This window comes from Acipenser ruthenus, chromosome 31, assembly GCF_902713425.1.
Source record: "Acipenser ruthenus chromosome 31, fAciRut3.2 maternal haplotype, whole genome shotgun sequence".
NCBI lineage: Eukaryota > Metazoa > Chordata > Actinopteri > Acipenseriformes > Acipenseridae > Acipenser > Acipenser ruthenus.
Window position 1 is genome coordinate 7,075,057 of NC_081219.1, and position 17,791 is coordinate 7,092,847.

The 17,791-nt window shown below is 39.4% G+C and overlaps 1 protein-coding gene across 2 annotated transcripts in view; it reads right to left on the reverse strand.

Moving 5' to 3' along the window:
• The window catches only part of LOC117396777 (multiple epidermal growth factor-like domains protein 9), a 153,098-nt gene that overhangs the window by 14,133 nt on the left and 121,174 nt on the right, over window positions 1-17,791 (reverse strand). The window lies entirely within an intron of this gene.

Consider the following 17,791-nt stretch of genomic DNA (forward strand, 5'->3'; position numbering starts at 1 on the left):
TATATTGGGGGTTTTAATCGATTAAAGATTAAATCATGCCTGTGGGTGTTGATCGATTAAAAAACATCACTGATCGATTAATCTAGTCTACCCACGTGCTGTAGCAAAAAGCAGAAAGAAATCTGGAAAGATGGCAGAGAGTACTTCAAAAAACAGTGGCAAACTGGTTAAAGTGAGAGATACCCAACATATTGCCACAGCTCAGAACAGTGTTTTTCAGAGGTTATTATGGGGGCGCCAAGACCTGACTGGAAAATCATTGTTTCTGACTTCCTGGCGATTGTAAAGGCTCCACGGTAATTGGCAGACTCAGTGAGATCACATTTAATGTGACCAACCCCCAGAGCTTGTGTCATTTCAGACCTACTGTAGCTCGCCCAGCCCTCCTTCATTTGAATGTATAGCGATGGCGGGTTTAATATGAGATACATTTTGTTCACAAATAAAATAAAATAAAAATCTAGATTTAGATATAAATAGCTTCAGTTTATAAATAGGGGAGGGGGGGCTTAGCTTTTAGGATTTGCTGCATACAGAATGTAGAAAACGAGCAAACGAGGGTGCAGCAGTTTATTAAACACATCTTTAATACAATCTTTAATCAAGTTATAATAAAAAAAAGCTGGACAAACATTACATGCTAGTCACAGGTATACTGTAATAACAACACCATAATAGTAAAATCTGTTTCATTTACAGGGTTTTGCTGTGAAACAATGAAATGGGCTTTTATTTCTTAGCAGACACTTTTAAATCCTCCATGTCCTTAATTTATCATTTAAAAGTGGAATGAAGAACGAGAATTATTCTTTGTATTGGTGTTAATACAATTACGAATAGTGATTGTAATAAGGTGTGTCCATCTTAAATATATATTATAATTTTATTTTAGTGTTTATTAGGGGGGGCACCAAAAAAAATCTCTGAAGGGGGCACAGAAAAAAAAAGGTTTGGAAACCACTGGCTCAGAAGGATGGAAAAAAGACTACAACTTGAAAGATTTGCTCTTCGGGGCTTTCCTTTTACAGCAGTACTATGAGTTTATCTTATGATCTGAGTCGCAAGGAAGTTGTTTTTTCTTTTAAACAATGTATTCTATTAGTTTAAATCTGTACCATGGCAGTACATTTACAGCTATAGCCTAAGTCAAGTTTTAATTATGGCATATTCAGCTAACTAAATGAAACTAAAATAAAATAGCACTGAATTCAATAAATTACCTGTTAGTTTAAAGTTTATACGAAACCGGCCCAGCATATTCAACACAGTATTGGTTGTAGTACCGCTGCTATTTTACAGTACACGTGGAGGTAGGGCCTTTTGAAGGTTTGGTGAAACAATATGAAACAGTTCCTGAGATATTAATAATAAAAAGATAACAGGCTAGCATCCAGGACTTTCTGAAATCCTCTCAGCAAGGAATTCCACCCCTGAAGGAGTGTGCTTGTTACACGAGCCATTTGCTGATTGGGTCAGCAAAACTGTGTGTTAGTGACATCAAGCTACTGTGGGATGTGTAGTTCTGGGGGAGCCTGTAAATAATGCAATCTGTACTACAGCTCCCAGAATGCATCCCAAACGTCTTGGTAAGGGTTGTTAAAGCAACGTGACAATACTTTCACAAACACAGCAGAGCATCCAATTTTACTAGTCAGTAAAAACTACAATAAAAAACATGTCAGTCAGCAATGCAAGGTGAATGAGCATTTAAATATATACTGTCTGCGGAGCGCCACTTAATGTGAGGTCAGCAATAAATAAATTACTGAAACGTTTAACCCCTGCTATTGGATGTACCTGGTATGTTCTCAAAAACTCTCACGTAGTGCTAATGTACAAGGTATGTCCTAATTTAATATATATATATATCAGTATTTCCAATTTCATTATGTTACACGGATAACATTTCTTCGATGTAATGTGACACAGTTTTTAACCAAATTTATAGCCTACTTGAATGCTAGCGCTCTGATACTTCCAGCAAATTTAAAACAATCTGCGTGAAGCTTTTGTTTCTGTTCAATGAGGATCGATAACAAAAATGTATTACTATCTCACGTTTCACAAATTACAATTCCATATTAAAACACTGGGCTGATTGTCTACCTTTATTTGTAAATTTTAGGGGGAATGGCAAAAAAAAGGCACTTTTGCATATAAAAAATTTATATATATATATATATATATATATATATATATATATATAGGAAGCAAGTTTTCTTCCAGGACAACCTTGTACTTGGCTTGATTCATGCCAAAGCTGCCCGATTCCAGCCTTGCTGAAGCACCCCCAGATCATCACCGATCCTCCACCACATTTCACAGTGGGTGCGAGACACTGTGGCTTGTAGGCCTCTCCAGGTCTCCGTCTAACCATTAGACGACCAGGTGTTGGGCAAAGCTGAAAATTGGACTCATCTGGGGGTGCTTCAGCAAGGCTGGAATCGGGCAGATTTGTCTTTGTGAAGGACGCATGAATCAAGCCAAGTACAAGGTTGTCCTGGAAGAAAACTTGCTTCCTTCTGCTCTGACAATGTTCCCCAACCCTGAGGATTGGTTTTTCCAGCAGGACAATGCTCCATGCCACACAGCCAGGTCAATCAAGGTGTGGATGGAGGACCACCAGATCAAGACCCTGCCATGGCCAGCCCAATCTCCAGACCTGAACCCCATTGAAAACCTCTGGAATGTGATCAAGAGGAAGATGGATGGTCACAAGCCATCAAACAAAGCCAAGCTGCTTGAATTTTTGCGCCAGGAGTGGCATAAAGTCATCCAACATCAATGTGAAAGACTGGTGGAGAGCATGCCAAGACGCATGAAAGCTGTGCTTGAAAATCAGGGTTATTCCACCAAATATTGATTTCTGAACTCTTCCTAAGTTAAAACATTAGTATTGTGTTGTTTAAAAATGAATATGAACTTATTTTCTTTGCATTATTCGAGGTCTGACAACACTGCATCTTTTTTGTTATTTTGACCAGTTGTCATTTTCTGCAAATAAATGCTCTAAATGACAATATTTTTATTTGGAATTTGGGAGAAATGTTGTCAGTAGTTTATAGAATAAAACAAAAATGTTCATTTTACCCAAACACATACCTATAAATAGTAAAACCAGAGAAACTGATAATTTTGCAGTGGTCTCTTAATTTTTTCCAGAGCTGTATATGTTTTACTGCATCATTCATACTGGTGTTGCTTTAAAATAAGCTGCTCTCAGGAGCCTGACGTGAAGTCTTTGCATGCAGCAGAAGAAAAAGGTGCTTTTCTTTTTAACCAGAGCTCCATTTCTTTTTTTGAACTCTTTACACTCTATTTCAGCCTGTTTTTTACTGTTTATGTACGTTTAACTACTGGATAGTTTGTGCTGCCAGCATGTAACATATCAAATGAAAAGGCCACAAATATCCTTTCACATTATGTAAGTTGCAACAGGATCAGGCATATGTGGTAGAGATAAGAATATATGGGGGGGGGGGGGGGGTGGGACACTTTTCCAAAAAAAAACATATTTGGTCAGTGCTATATATATATTGTAATTACAGATAGATAAAAAAATAAATAAAATAAAATAAAAAATAAACCTCAATATCAAATGAACATGGGGGGACTGAGCTTGTAAGCTTTCCAACGATACCACCCCTTTCAGTCTAGCTGACACAATGATGCAGCAATAGGCTCAAAACGAAACCTAAGCTGTGAACTCTGTCACATGATGAGAGGCTTAACTTCAGGTGATCGTAGTTCTGGCTAGGAGTACCGCATACACACACTGTGTCTTTGGAAAGCCCCGAATCTGTACTTTTAAACAAGCCAGGTAGGTGGCTTTTACGGTGCCTGAGTAATATGTGCGTAACCTTCGGTGCACTGGCGCCCCAAAATGAATAGGGCTGCGTTTTAAGACTTAAAGGGAAAGTCACCGCTTGCAAAACAACACCTAGATAGACTTAATATCGTCTTTTTTTCAAAACTGTTTACTTACTGCAGTGTACTGAGTTTCTACAATCCTTAATGATTGTGGCCGAGGTTCACGTACAAGAGAATAAAGTCTCGCGGCACTTAAAATATCCAACACTACTTTAATTTATTTATTTATTTATTTATTATTTTAACCAGAGCTACTCAGAATGCGGTTCACAGTGCTTTCGTCAGTGCTTTTCGTTTTAAAAATTTAGTCGTCGCCAATTATTTTTACCCCGGTTTTCACCCCAATTTAGCATGCCCAATTATTATCTGTATCCCCGGCTCACCGCTCGCAACCCCCCCGTGGATTCCCCTGCCGACCTAAGCCCTCCCTACCCGGGCAGCGCTCAGCCAATTGTGCGCCGCCCCCTAGGAACTCTCGGTCACGGTCAGCTGTGACATAGCCTGGATTCGAACCAGCGATCTCCAGGCTATAGGGCACATCCTGCGAGGAGCGCCTTTACTGGATGCGCCACTCGGGAGCCCACCCACTTCCTTATAGACTGTTGTAGTGTTTCAGGCATTCTAAACTGGCTGAAAAATACAGTAGCTTGGTGTCTTAAAATATCTCTGCGGGATTTTCCCACGCTGAAAGTTGCAGATATTTGGGAGCAACTTGGAAAATGTGCAATTCCTGCAATCCCGCTCTGAAATTCAAGCCCTGATATACACACACACACACGTATATATATATATATATATATTATATATATATATATATACACACACACACACACACACACAGAGACCAAAATGGCCTTAGTTCAGGTTCATGCCCCTATAAAAACATGACCCAGAAACTGAACCTTGATTTTTCAGCACTTTATTTGCGCACTTATTTTAAAACAACAAAATAAAACAAAACCAGATAAACACCTAGCTCATGTGAGCACTTACTACAACTTTATGCAGGCTCCCTGACTAACATGCGGGACAGCTAAGCTGTTTACCTGGCATACAACCCCAAAACGCACCGTTTTACAAACCAAAGGTTCACACAGTACCTTTTCACACAGAATACGATGCACAATCGGGCTCTTCACACAGTAGCAGCCCTGAATGAACTAACTCTGGGGTGTATATGCCCCAGAGAAACAGGTATAGGCAGCTGGCTCTAATTTAACAATAATGAGGCAAACTGCCAAAACAATAAAACAATTAACAATTACTAATTAAACACTTTAGGCTGGCAGGGAGGCTTTTAACCCTGTCCCTGCCACAAAACACACATAAGTACACTTGCAGGGCCCCTGCCCTGCCACTAATATATATATATATATATATATATATATATATATATATATATATATATATATATAGAGAGAGAGAGAGAGAGAGAGAGAGAGAGAGAGAGAGAGAGAGAGAGAGAGAGAGAGAGAGAGAGAGAGAGATTCTGGTATAGTAAGCAAACTCGTTAAATTAGCAGACGACACAAAAATAGGAGGAGTGGCAAACATTGCTGGTCATTCAAAATGATCTAGACAGCATTCAGAACTGGGCAGACACATGGCAAATGACAAAGTATTGCATGCAGGCAATAAAAATGTGCATTATAAATATCATATGGGAGATACTGAAATTGAAGAAGGGAACTATGAAAAAGAACTAGGAGTTTATGTTGACTCAGAATTGTCTTCATCTAGACAATGTGGGGAAGCTATCAAAAAGGCCAACAAGGTGCTCGGATATATTGTGAGAAGTGTTGAATTTAAATCAAGGGAAGGAATGTTAAAACTTTAGAATGCATTAGTAAGACCTCACCTAGAATATTGTGTTCAGTTCTGGTCACCTCGTTACAAAAAGGATATTGCTGATCTAGAAAGAGTGCAAAGAGCAACCAGAATTATCCCGGGTTTAAAAGGCATGTCATATGCAGACAGGCTAAAAGAATTGAATCTATTCAGTCTTGAAAAAAGACGACTACGTGGCGATCTGATTCAAACATTCAAAATCCTGAAAAAAGGAACAAGGACCAGGGGTCACAAATGGAGATTAGATAAAGGGGCATTCAGAACAGAAAATAGGAGGCACTTTTTTACACAGAGAATTGTGAGAGTCTGGAACCAACTCCCCAGTAATGTTGTTGAAGCTGACACCCTGGGATCCTTCAAGAAGCTGCTTGATGAGATTCTGGGATCAATAAGCTACTAACAACCAAACGAGCAAGATGGTCTGAATGGCCTCCTCTCGTTTGTAAACTTTCTTATGTGCTTGGTAGTCCAGTGATTAAAGAAAAGGACTGGATACCAGGAGGTTGCCGGTTCAATCCCAGCTCTGCCACTTATTCACTGTGTGTGACCCTGAGCAAGTCACTTAACCTCCATGTGCACCGTCCTTCGGATGAGACGTAAAGAGACTGGTGCGGCTCTCCCTCGGTCCTATTGCAAGTGACTCGGCAGCAGCATTGTTCACCCCCTAGTCTCTGTAAGTCGTTTTGGATAAAAGCGTCTGCTAAATGACTCATTCATAATATTAATTAATAAAATTAATCTATGCAACACAAACTGACAGTCCTTTCATTTTCATTGATGTTTCCAGAGCTGCCCAACCATGTAAATGCAATGTGGAGACCTGTTCTATCATGTGACTAAAGCCCTACTTAGCAGAGAAGTCCCAAGCACCAGACCACTTTCTTGGGTGCTGGACATTACCTACTGCAGGAGTGTCAAACACAAGAGCCAAAGGCAATATACAATTTTATCTGACACTTCAAAGACATGGGTTGATTGGTTTTCAAAGCTGGGTCAAGCAGACGTCCTGTTTTTATTCTGACTTGCTTGTACTGTCCACAAGTAGACGATGCACACAGTAACAAAACGCTGCTAAAAGGCTTTGCTAAATCAAGCCACTCGCCCCTTATATTTCACCTTCAGCAGGTCATTCTTTATTCCTTCTGCTGGTTCATTGAGTCATTGACAGTCTATTGTACAATAATCACAGCCCATGAACACTGACACAGAAACAGATGCTCCTTGTATAAAACTTTAATGCCATTCACTATTTTTAGAAACGAATGTGATGAAGGTAGCTACATGTGGTACAGCAAGATAAGGTGTTCATTTTTCACGCTGTGTTAATTTGAATACATAAGCTAATAGGTACCACCTGTGCCACTGGAGAGCTGTATCGTCTTCACCCGAGACGAGTGCTGGCACTGTGACCTGGCACTGTGTTGGCAGAGCCTGGGAAGTTATGTATATGTCAGCACTGAATAGACTGTGATGAATCAAACTGCTGATGAGAACCGTTCCGCTTTGAAGAATGCTCTCTGGTGATTGATGGGGTCTGGGAAATTCAACGGAGAGAGTGCAAATACCAAATGGCAGATAATCTGGGACAATTTGATGCTGCAGAGACTGTATGGATTCTCTCAGTTTTCTGCTCAAGCTCTCACACATCAGTGATGGTTATTTTCTATCTGGTCTTTGGGTTTACTGCACATCCACATTGTTAATGAGAAAATGAACCAACAGCAACTAGCGGACAAAGGTACAAAAACCTCCTGAAGTAACGGCAGCGGTTTGATTAAAAACAGGGCTGTTCTCTTATACTAGTTTGGAGTTCCTCCATGTCCAGAAGTGTATGTCTACATACACAGAATGTAAAATCTAAATTATTCAACAGTGTAAAACACTTTAATGAAATGAAATGCAATTTAATATGAAAATGTTGATGAGGACCCATAATGCCTGCAGTACAGACCACACAACACCTGTGGATGCCCAACCCATCTCAAAAGCTATATCTTCAGCATGTCAGCTAAAGTGCAGAGCAAAAGGTTGTGAAGTTTGTGATCCCCAATGATAATTATGGAAATTCCATAGTTTTACCATGCTAGCCTTTTCTTAAATATCCAGTAGGGTTTATATTAACCAATTCCATGTCTTTTGAAACAAAATGATGTATACATTAGACAAACAATAAGTAATTAAGATTCAGGGTATGTGAAAAATTAAGTGAACCCCTGGTTTTATCAGCTCAATTAAGGGATAATTAGAATCAGGTGTTTAAATAATTAGGTAGATCTTCAGGGGTGAGTTTGGGAGGCCCCACCCTATATAAAGATCAGAAACTTTAAAATTAGCTTTTGATAATATTAACTTCAAAACAATGTGCTTATTCTGGCTGGATTCGATACCACAGAAGACACAGACAGCATTTTACAGACATGCTCAAATTTGTTGGTACCCCTCCACAAAACACGAAGAATGCACAATTTTCTCTGAAATAACTTGAAACTGACAAAAGTAATTGGCATCCACCATTGTTTATTCCATATTTAATAGAAATCAGACTTTGCTTTTGATTTTTTATTCAACATAATATTGTAAATAATAAAACAAATGAAAATGGCATGGACAAAAATGATGGGACCGCTAACCTAATATTTTGTTGCACAACCTTTAGAGGCAATCACTGCAATCAAACGTTTTCTGTAGCTCTCAATGAGACTTCTGCACCTGTTAACAGGTAGTTTGGCCCACTCTTCCTGAGCAAACTGCTCCAGCTGTCTCAGGTTTGATGGGTGCCTTCTCCAGACTGCAAGTTTCAGCTCTTTCCATAGATGTTTGATAGGATTCAGATCAGGACTCATAGAAGGCCACTTCAGAATAGTCCAATGTTTTGTTCTTATCCATTCTTGGGTGCTTTTAGCTGTGTGTTTTGGGTCATTATCCTGTTGGAGGACCCATGACCTGTGACTGAGACACAGCTTTCTGACACTGGGCAGTACGTTTCGCTCCAGAATGCCTTGATAGTCTTGAGATTTCATTGTGCCCTGCACAGATTCAAGGCACCCTGTGCCAGGCGCAGCAAAGCAGCCCCAAAACATAACCGAGCCTCCTCCATGTTTCACTGTAGGTATGGTGTTCTTTTCTTTGAAAGCTTCATTTTTTCATCTGTGAACATAGAGCTGATGTGACTTGCCAAAAAGCTCCAGTTTTGACTCATCTGTCCAAACGACATTCTCCCAGAAGGATTGTGGCTTGTCAATATGCATTTTAGCAAATTCCAGTCTGGCTTTTTTATGTTTTTCTTTCAAAAGTGGAGTCCTCCTGGGTCTTCTTCCATGGAGCCCACTTTTGCTCAAAAAGCGACGGATGGTGCGATCAGAAACTGACGTACCTTCACCTTGGAGTTCAGCTTGTATCTCTTTGGCAGTTATCCTTGGTTCTTTTTCTACCATTTGCACTATCCTTCTGTTCAATCTGGGGTCGATTTTCCTCTTGCGGCCGCGCCCAGGGAGGTTGGCTACAGTTCCATGGACCTTAAACTTCTTAATAATATTTGCAACTGTTGTCACAGGAACATCAAGCTGCTTGGGGATGGTCTTGTAGCCTTTACCTTTACCATGCTTGTCTATTATTTTCTTTCTGATCTCCTCAGACAACTCTCTCCTTTGCTTTCTCTGGTCCATGTTCAGTGTGGTGCACACAATGATACCAAACAGCACAGTGACTACTTTTCTCCATTTAAATAGGCTGAATGACTGATTACAAGATTGGAGACATGTGTGATACTAATTAAAGAAACTAATTAGTTTGAAATATCACTATAATCCAATTATTTATTATCTTTTCTAAGGGGTACCAACAAATGTGTCCAGGCCATTTTAGAATATCTTTGTAGAATAAGCAATAATTCATCTCTTTTCACAGCTTCTTTGCTTTATTCTATGACATACCAAAGGCATGCAAGTATACATGATAAAATAGCTTTTAATTTCATCACTTTTCAGGAGGAATGAAGCATTATTTCAATGAGCTGTAAGGGTACCAACAAATTTGAGCACGTCTGTACATGGTCCCTGCTCAAGTGTTCAACGATAACATTTGAGTTGGGAAAAAAAAAAAAAAAAAAAAAAAAAAGAGCCTACATTTGTAACTTTAAAAAAATCTGCTTTCTCTCTACACTTCTGCATTTGTTGGAAGAAATGTCTTTTGTTGAGAATTGCTTTTTGATTGTTTTAAATTTGAACCTTAGTTTTGTTTTTCAGAAGCATAACCTGTTTTTGGACTCTTAATTTGGACTTTTTCAGCATACTTACCGGAGTCTGAATTTTGAAATAATTTTACATATCATTTTTAGTTGGTGCATTTGCACTGTGGTTAACTAATTGTATTTTATTGTGTTCGTTTTTAGCAGCACTTTTCCATTTACAGTGCTGAATCTGGTAATTAGAAAAGACCATATCTTTTCCTGTTTTCATAGGTATATTATGATCTCAGATGGGGGTACGCGGTAGACTAGATATTTGGAAAGGGTACGGGGCCTAAAAAGTTTGAAAACCACTGCTCTATAGCATATGTTGCCCTAAATACACTGGTGTGGTCTAATCACATTGTTATAAACTCTGGAACTGTAATGTGTTTCAATGACCACTAGATGGTGAAATAGCTTCATATTTGTCAAACCAACCAGATAAAAATGTATAACTCTGCTGATTTCTCAGGGGACCAGGAGATGATGTTTAAACATGAATGAAGCTGAAAGCACCAAGATTCTCCAAGTCAGTAACTCTGCTTTCATTATCGCTTGAAAACTAATTAGTTTTAATTACTATATGCAACACAATATACTCATGCAACTAATTGAAACTGAATGAACTTGTAAACGCAAAAGTGCACATACTGAAGGCTGTGCTAAACCAAGGGAAGCTTGAGTTAGAAACAGCTGTAAGGATACAAACACACAGACTACACAGACCACAAGCCACTACACAGGACAGTACATACAGTAGATGATTTAGTATGTATTATTAATATCTGAAGTGAAGTGACTCTTCATGAATGAAAAAATAGAAATATTCTCAAATACTGTACCTAAAAACTACAAGTCTAATCGACCTTCCAGTGACTCTCATCATAGCGGTTATTATTGCGTATCTCTGTTGCGGAACAAACATCCTTTCCTTTGTTTGGCATATCTAGAAGCAGTTGTCTCAACAGCCCTTCACCCTTGCAGTCCTCTGCACACAGCACTGCATGGAGATACAATCTCTTTTAATAAGCCCTGGCAGGTAAAGACCAGCATTGCTGGGTGCTGAGGGGCACAATGTACATCCTCAGGGTTCAACCCAGGGCAGAAATCATTTTCATTTAGTTTGACACGATTATGAAACGTGATCTTGTTATTTTATCGAACATTCCACACTGTCTACTTCAAATTTTGCACCACAGTACGCTGAGCCGAGTATGAACAAATCTCCTCTCCTATGTCCTTTGCTTTATTGTTTTTATCAATCTGTGTCTAATTTGTGTTTGTTGTTGTGTTTAAATTGTGCAGTTCAATATTACAGTAATTGAGGTAGGATTCTTAAAAGTAGAAATGAAGCAGCAGCTGTATGCATTCCTATAAATCAGTTTAGAAAACACCCCTTCCCCTGCCCGTTGATAGAATTTCCCTAACAAACCAATGCTGAAAACCCCTTTTGAAAACGACTGTATTTGAGTTGGTCTGCAAACATGCTCTGTTCTGTAGACATACAGTTAACTATCATACATTCTATATCCAGTAAACATTAGAGCAGCATTCCATCAGCTTAATGTGGATTTGTACAAAACATAGGAAACAATCAAGTGCCTTGCTATTATTAAATGTGTTTAATACACCACAGGCATGCAGATCCATTTTTTAAATCAGTCTTTTACATATAATAAATATTGCAGAGCGTACATGTCCACTGCTTGTTATTTCTCCAAAATGCTGAATTTGTTTATAATTACAGTATACAGTAAATCAAGCTTATAACCTGCCTAGTCATTGAAGTTCTTCAGGTGTCACAGCAGGATACTCCACACTTCATTAACTTTCTTGTTGAAATTTATTTGGAAATTAGCAGTTGTGAGCTACAGCGACAGCAACTAAGAATTGCTTGTTGTTCATGTATGTAAAAATGTAAAAGGAGAACACTTAATAAGCTGATCAATATTGAAAACTGAGGAGTGAGTTTAACAACATGATTCAAAAAATAAATAAATAGGGAAGGGATTTTTCTTTTTCAAAGTGAGCTAAGGTCAAGTAATTTGCACATTCCCGATTTAACCCAAACCTTAATGCACAACTCCTGTGCAGATGGACCAAGTACTTCAGGGAAAGCAGCACACCATGGCTACTACATTATCAAAGGTAACTTACATGAGCCAAAGCATGATTCACACCAAACTAGACTGCTGCTTCATTCACTGCAGGTCACACCAAGGAGTGTCTCTCTGTCAATTACAGAACTCAGAACAAGGCTTGGGTAGCTCTCAGCTAGGTGATCTCATTCTCAAGTGGCAATGCAGTGCCAGTCAAAACAGAATTCCCCTTCTCACAAAGAAAATACATGACAAGTTCTCTCTCGGGTAGCTGAAAGAAAGGCTACCATTCCTGAACTTCACTCCTTTAAAGAAACAAAAGCATTGTAAAGCTTCTCCATTCAGACCAGCCCCTCCACTCCCTAAAGCAAAGTTCCCACAGCTACCCCAGTGTCAGTCAATTATCAACCAGCTCTTACTCAAGTTCCATCCAGTCTCAACTGAGTGCTCAATAAAACCTGCCTTAAAGGCACACTACATAGTGACCTTGTGGTTGTCCTATACCCATTTATAGCATAATGCTACAACGAGGAAACAATTCATTGATCTCACAGATAAACCAGGATGTTGTACCCAGACAGCATTTTTAGTGGGATGTTGCATGTACAACATCACACTGTACTATAATGTAAAAGGCCCAATATGGCTAGTATGTCATACAATGCCAGTATATTAATGCACATCACTGTATATAATCTGCACAATGCACAGCTAGGTCAACAGTTTTGCCTCACCCTATAGAATTAACAAATATTGCTTCATAAAGTCGATTGAAACCTGCCCAATAATGTTACGTTAACATATTGAATTACATACTGCTTTGTAGTTTTCCATATACTTCACGAAAAACTGACAAAAAAACTGTAATATGTGACATTTCAACATCTAACATGAAATACTGTACTAGTATAACGGCTTCTGGTAGACTTGCAATATCATTTTGTAGTTTCTTTGTAAATAAAAATATCTAAATTATGATCTTTTTTTTAAATTAATTAATTAATTAATTAATTAATTAATTAATTATGTCTGAATCCTAACATTCTAGGTGAAGCAGTTCACACTTGCAAACAATGGTTAACTGCTGCTGACAGTGCAGCCCTGTGATGTATTACCGTTGCTTTGTAGGTATCACATTCTCTTATGCTGAGAATTAAATGCAGTATTTCATTTCATCCCCAGCATTAAAATCTCAGTACACTTCGTTAATTAAAAAGTTCAAATGTCATTTAAGGTGAGGCTGGCACAGTTGAAAGGTCATATTTCATGTGAATTGAATGGAATGAGGGTTAAAAAAAGAAGAAAAAAAAGTTCCTCAGCGTGGTAGCTTTCAGGTCATTACTCTCTCCCAAATTAAAGACATTCTAAAGTATTGAAAGCGTTCTGTCAACAGCCTTGTGAAAACTAGCACTCCTGGCACGACGACACACCCTGCTGAACTTTCTCACGCAACCTGCCGGGAAACGGGACCTGCCAGTTCACTCAAAGCAGTGGGCACACACTTTACAGCACAGCTTGTGTCCCACAGATACGCTGTTTGTGAATAATTCATGACCCTCGTCTGTCACTCATGCTGAAGATTGTTATTCTTTGGTTATAAGTTTGCATATTCGTTCCCCACCCTGTTATGTCTTTTTGTTGAGCTTCCGTGTCATGTCTGTTCTTTACACCGTTCTGTATTCACCGCTTGCCGCAGGTCCAACAACATTTAAATGGTGTGCCAGTCTACTCGGCACTGAAACCGCATTAACTACCAGTGCAGCTGGAACAGTAGTGAGATTAGGGCTAATCAGGGTCTGTGAAACCTGCCACAAGTTACACCCCAGGGAATTATGCAGAGACACAATCTAAATCATGCAGAATTATGTGGTATCTCTGTACAAGTATGTACAAAGTAACAAAAGTATTATGCAGTTGTATTGGGTTCTTCTTTCATACTGGATATCAAAATACTAGCATAAGCAACAAAAAAAAACCCACAACTAAGTAGAAAACAATTGATTATTTTTTAACATAGTCTTTCTAAATTCCAAGATTGAAATAAAGGAGCACCAGCTCTTTCAGTTTGTCTTCCGAAAGAGAACGCCTCCGATCGGACAGGACACGATTATACAGCGAGTTGCTGCGCTCGACATCAGCTGTACTGCTTGTTACTGCTTTCATGTATCTGAAAGCTAATGTTTTCAAATTAGATAGTCAGCTGTCGATGACCAAAAGAAGTCGATGTCAATTTCCCCTGGCGGAAGAGCGCTCTGGATCGCATCGGGTGCCACCTTCACATTGTACAAAGCAACGCAAAGAACATCTTTTACTCTTTTCCCGATACATTTGCAACGTGGGAACTTTGTTGTGGGACATTTTCTGGCAAAATCGATCAATGTTCCCTTTATCCTCAGTGTGATCCAACATTTCTCTCTATCCTTCTCTGTTAACGGTGATATTATTTAATATTACGCGCCTATGCGTGGTAACTGCGTAATTCCCCGGGGTGTAAAAAAATAATGGTTTAAAACACATGTTCCTACCTGCTTTAAAATATCTTTGCACCAGTCATTGTAGGAATGAAGTTCTTAGTAATATTTGTAGTATTACATGTTAGAAGTTTAATGTGCGAGGGCCCCCCACATATTGATTGCAAGAGTCCGAGTTCCTTTCACGTAACAGGAAGCACCATAAAACCGCATGCATTGCCTACTGTACATCTATCTAGCAGCAAGCTCATTTGCATGTAGCCTGCAGTGCATGAGTAATAATAACCAATCCCCTTTGCAGTTGCTCTTTTTCTCACATTTATCCTACCACAACTTTCTAGTTCAAGTCCTGTGTTAATGGTGTCTCATCTGAGCCTAATCAGGGATGGAAATAAGATTCCCATTGCATAGAAGTTTGATCCATTCCTGATTTTACTGTGTTTAATAAGACACACATTCGCATTGCATGGGTGAAACTGCCATGCAATAGGAGACTTATTTCCATGCCTGCTTCACACATGAGTTTATGTGGGGGCCCTATTAACTGTGACAGCAATGGCGAGAGGTACCTAGTGCTTCCACCAAACTGACAGTCCACCTTTTCGATTACTTTGGGTTCCGTAACTGAGAAAAAAAACAAACATTGTGTCTAAACATTAGTCAACCTGTTGATTACACTATGTAACACAATTTTTGTTCCTGGGTAGTAAGTGTTATTTCCTAATTGCTTATGCCTCAAAAGTATAGAAAATGGCTATTATTCCCCACAAACTTTGCTTTTGTGACCAGGACAGTGGTATTTTGAAATTTACCTATTTCCAATGAGAAAACGGGCGAATTTGTGTCTTTTCGTTCACATAAAGTCAGAAAAAAACAACATATGAATCCAAATTAACATGTATTTATACTAAAGTAATACAAAAATGACTACAAAAGTTTTAGAAGTGAGTAGTTTTTCGAGATTTACGATTATACTGTAAATCACTTTCACGAATCAGCCCCCAATGTAGTCTCCCATCATGTTCTCGTTATACTGTCCTTGGTAGCGGCGTTCAAAGTCCAGTATATCCTGGTGGAAGCGCTCCCCTTGCTCCTCTGAGTATGCTCCCATGTTCTCCTTGAATTTATCAAGATGAGCATCAAGGATATGGACTTTGAGGGACATCCTACAGCCCATTGTGCCGTAGTTCTTCACCAGAGTCTCAACCAGCTCCACATAGTTTTCGGCCTTGTGATTGCCCAGGAAGCCCCGAACCACTGCGACAAAGCTGTTCCAAGCCGCTTTCTCCTTACTAGTGAGCTTCTTGGGGAATTCATTGCACTCCAGGATCTTCTTTATCTGTGGTCCGACGAAGACACCGGCTTTGACCTTTGCCTCAGACAGCTTAGGGAAGAAGTCTTGAAGGTACTTGAAGGCTGCCGACTCCTTATCTAGAGCTCTGACAAATTGTTTCATAAGGCCCAATTTGATGTGCAGTGGTAGCATCAGCACCTTCCGGGGGTCCACCAGTGGCTCCCACTTGACGTTGTTCCTCCCCACAGAGAACTCGGTCCGCTGTGGCCAGTCCAGCCTGTGGTAGTGCGCCTTGGTGTCCCTGCTGCCCCAAAGGCCATATCCTTGATGTTCATCTTGATAAATTCAAGGAGAACATGGGAGCGTACTCAGAGGAGCAAGGGGAGCGCTTCCACCAGGATATACTGGACTTTGAACGCCGCTACCAAGGACAGTATAACGAGAACATGATGGGAGACTACATTTGGGGGCTGATTCGTGAAAGTGATTTACAGTATAATCGTAAATCTCGAAAAACTACTCACTTCTAAAACTTTTGTAGTCATTTTTGTATTACTTTAGTATAAATACATGTTAATTTGGATTCATATGTTGTTTTTTTCTGACTTTATGTGAACGAAAAGACACAAATTCGCCCATTTTCTCATTAGAAATAGGTAAATTTCAAAATATCACTGTCCTGGTCACAAAAGCAAAGTTTGTGGGGAATAATAGCCATTTTCTATACTTTGGAGGCATAAGCAATTAGGAAATAACACTTACTACCCAGGAACAAAAAAAAAAATAAAAATTGTTACACGGTGTTATGTATGAGCCGGCAGATGACATGAGCACAACCTTTAGGATTGTACACTGCCACCCTGAGCTGAACGATTTCCTGTCTTGAATGTGTTTTGCAGCTGCACACTAGGAGCAGATTTTACAAATCACCAGAGTAACTCACTGGCATTCACAAAAGAGGAAGGCTGAACTGGAGTCAGAGAGCCCTGTGTGGGCTGGAAAGGAAAGCAATCGTGGTTAAAAGAGAAGACTTCATTCTTTGACTGTTTGTGAAGGCACCTTGAAGGCAATGTGCCATTGAACCCAGCCCACAGCCTGACCCCTAGGTACCTCCGACCCTGCTAAGCACATGCTGGTGGCTTCAAAACAAAAGGATAACACATGCAACTTGAATCTGTCAGTCTGTTAGTCTAATCACTGTACATAAACCATCAGCACGGGCGTTGCAAATGAAGATATTATAATCATGTACCATTTACAGAAGCACATGTTAAGGTTGTAAGTTTCCCAGATGCATATATGGATCTCTATAAATCTATTGTTTTAGTATAAATATAATTCATTTTATTTTCTTCACAAGTTAAGTGGGGTCTGACAGGGTATTTGTGGCACCAGTTGCAATTCTAAAATTGCTTCCTCTAAAAAGTAGTTTTGGCTACGAATCCCAGAACAGATGAATGCCTGTGCTGTAGGTGTTGGGACAATAGAGTCTCATCTTGTGAAGATACAGTAGCAGGTGGCCAACAGTTATGTTTTTAATGTACAGTACATGCTTAGACAGTGTTTATAGGGGATTACAAGAACATGAGGACCACAGGAGTGAAAACAATTGAAAAAGATCACAATAAATATTCCAATAATAATCCACATTTAAAAAGATGCAGTCAAATATGAGCAAAAAAGAAACATCAATGGCACTTTTTTACACAGAGAATTGTGAGGGTCTGGAACCAACTCCCCAGTAATGTTGTTGAAGCTGACACCCTGGGATCCTTCAAAAAGCTGCTTAATGAGATTCTGGGATCAATAAGCTACTGACAACCAAACGAGCAAGATGGGCTGAATGGCCTCCTCTCGTTTGTAAACTTTCTTATGTTCTTATGTTCTTAACTATAAGTTGTCCAATTTTTCATCAACAGTGGATGCATATACTGTATCCTGTAAGCTTTCCAGTGCCCTTGCTTTGTAATTTAAACACACAC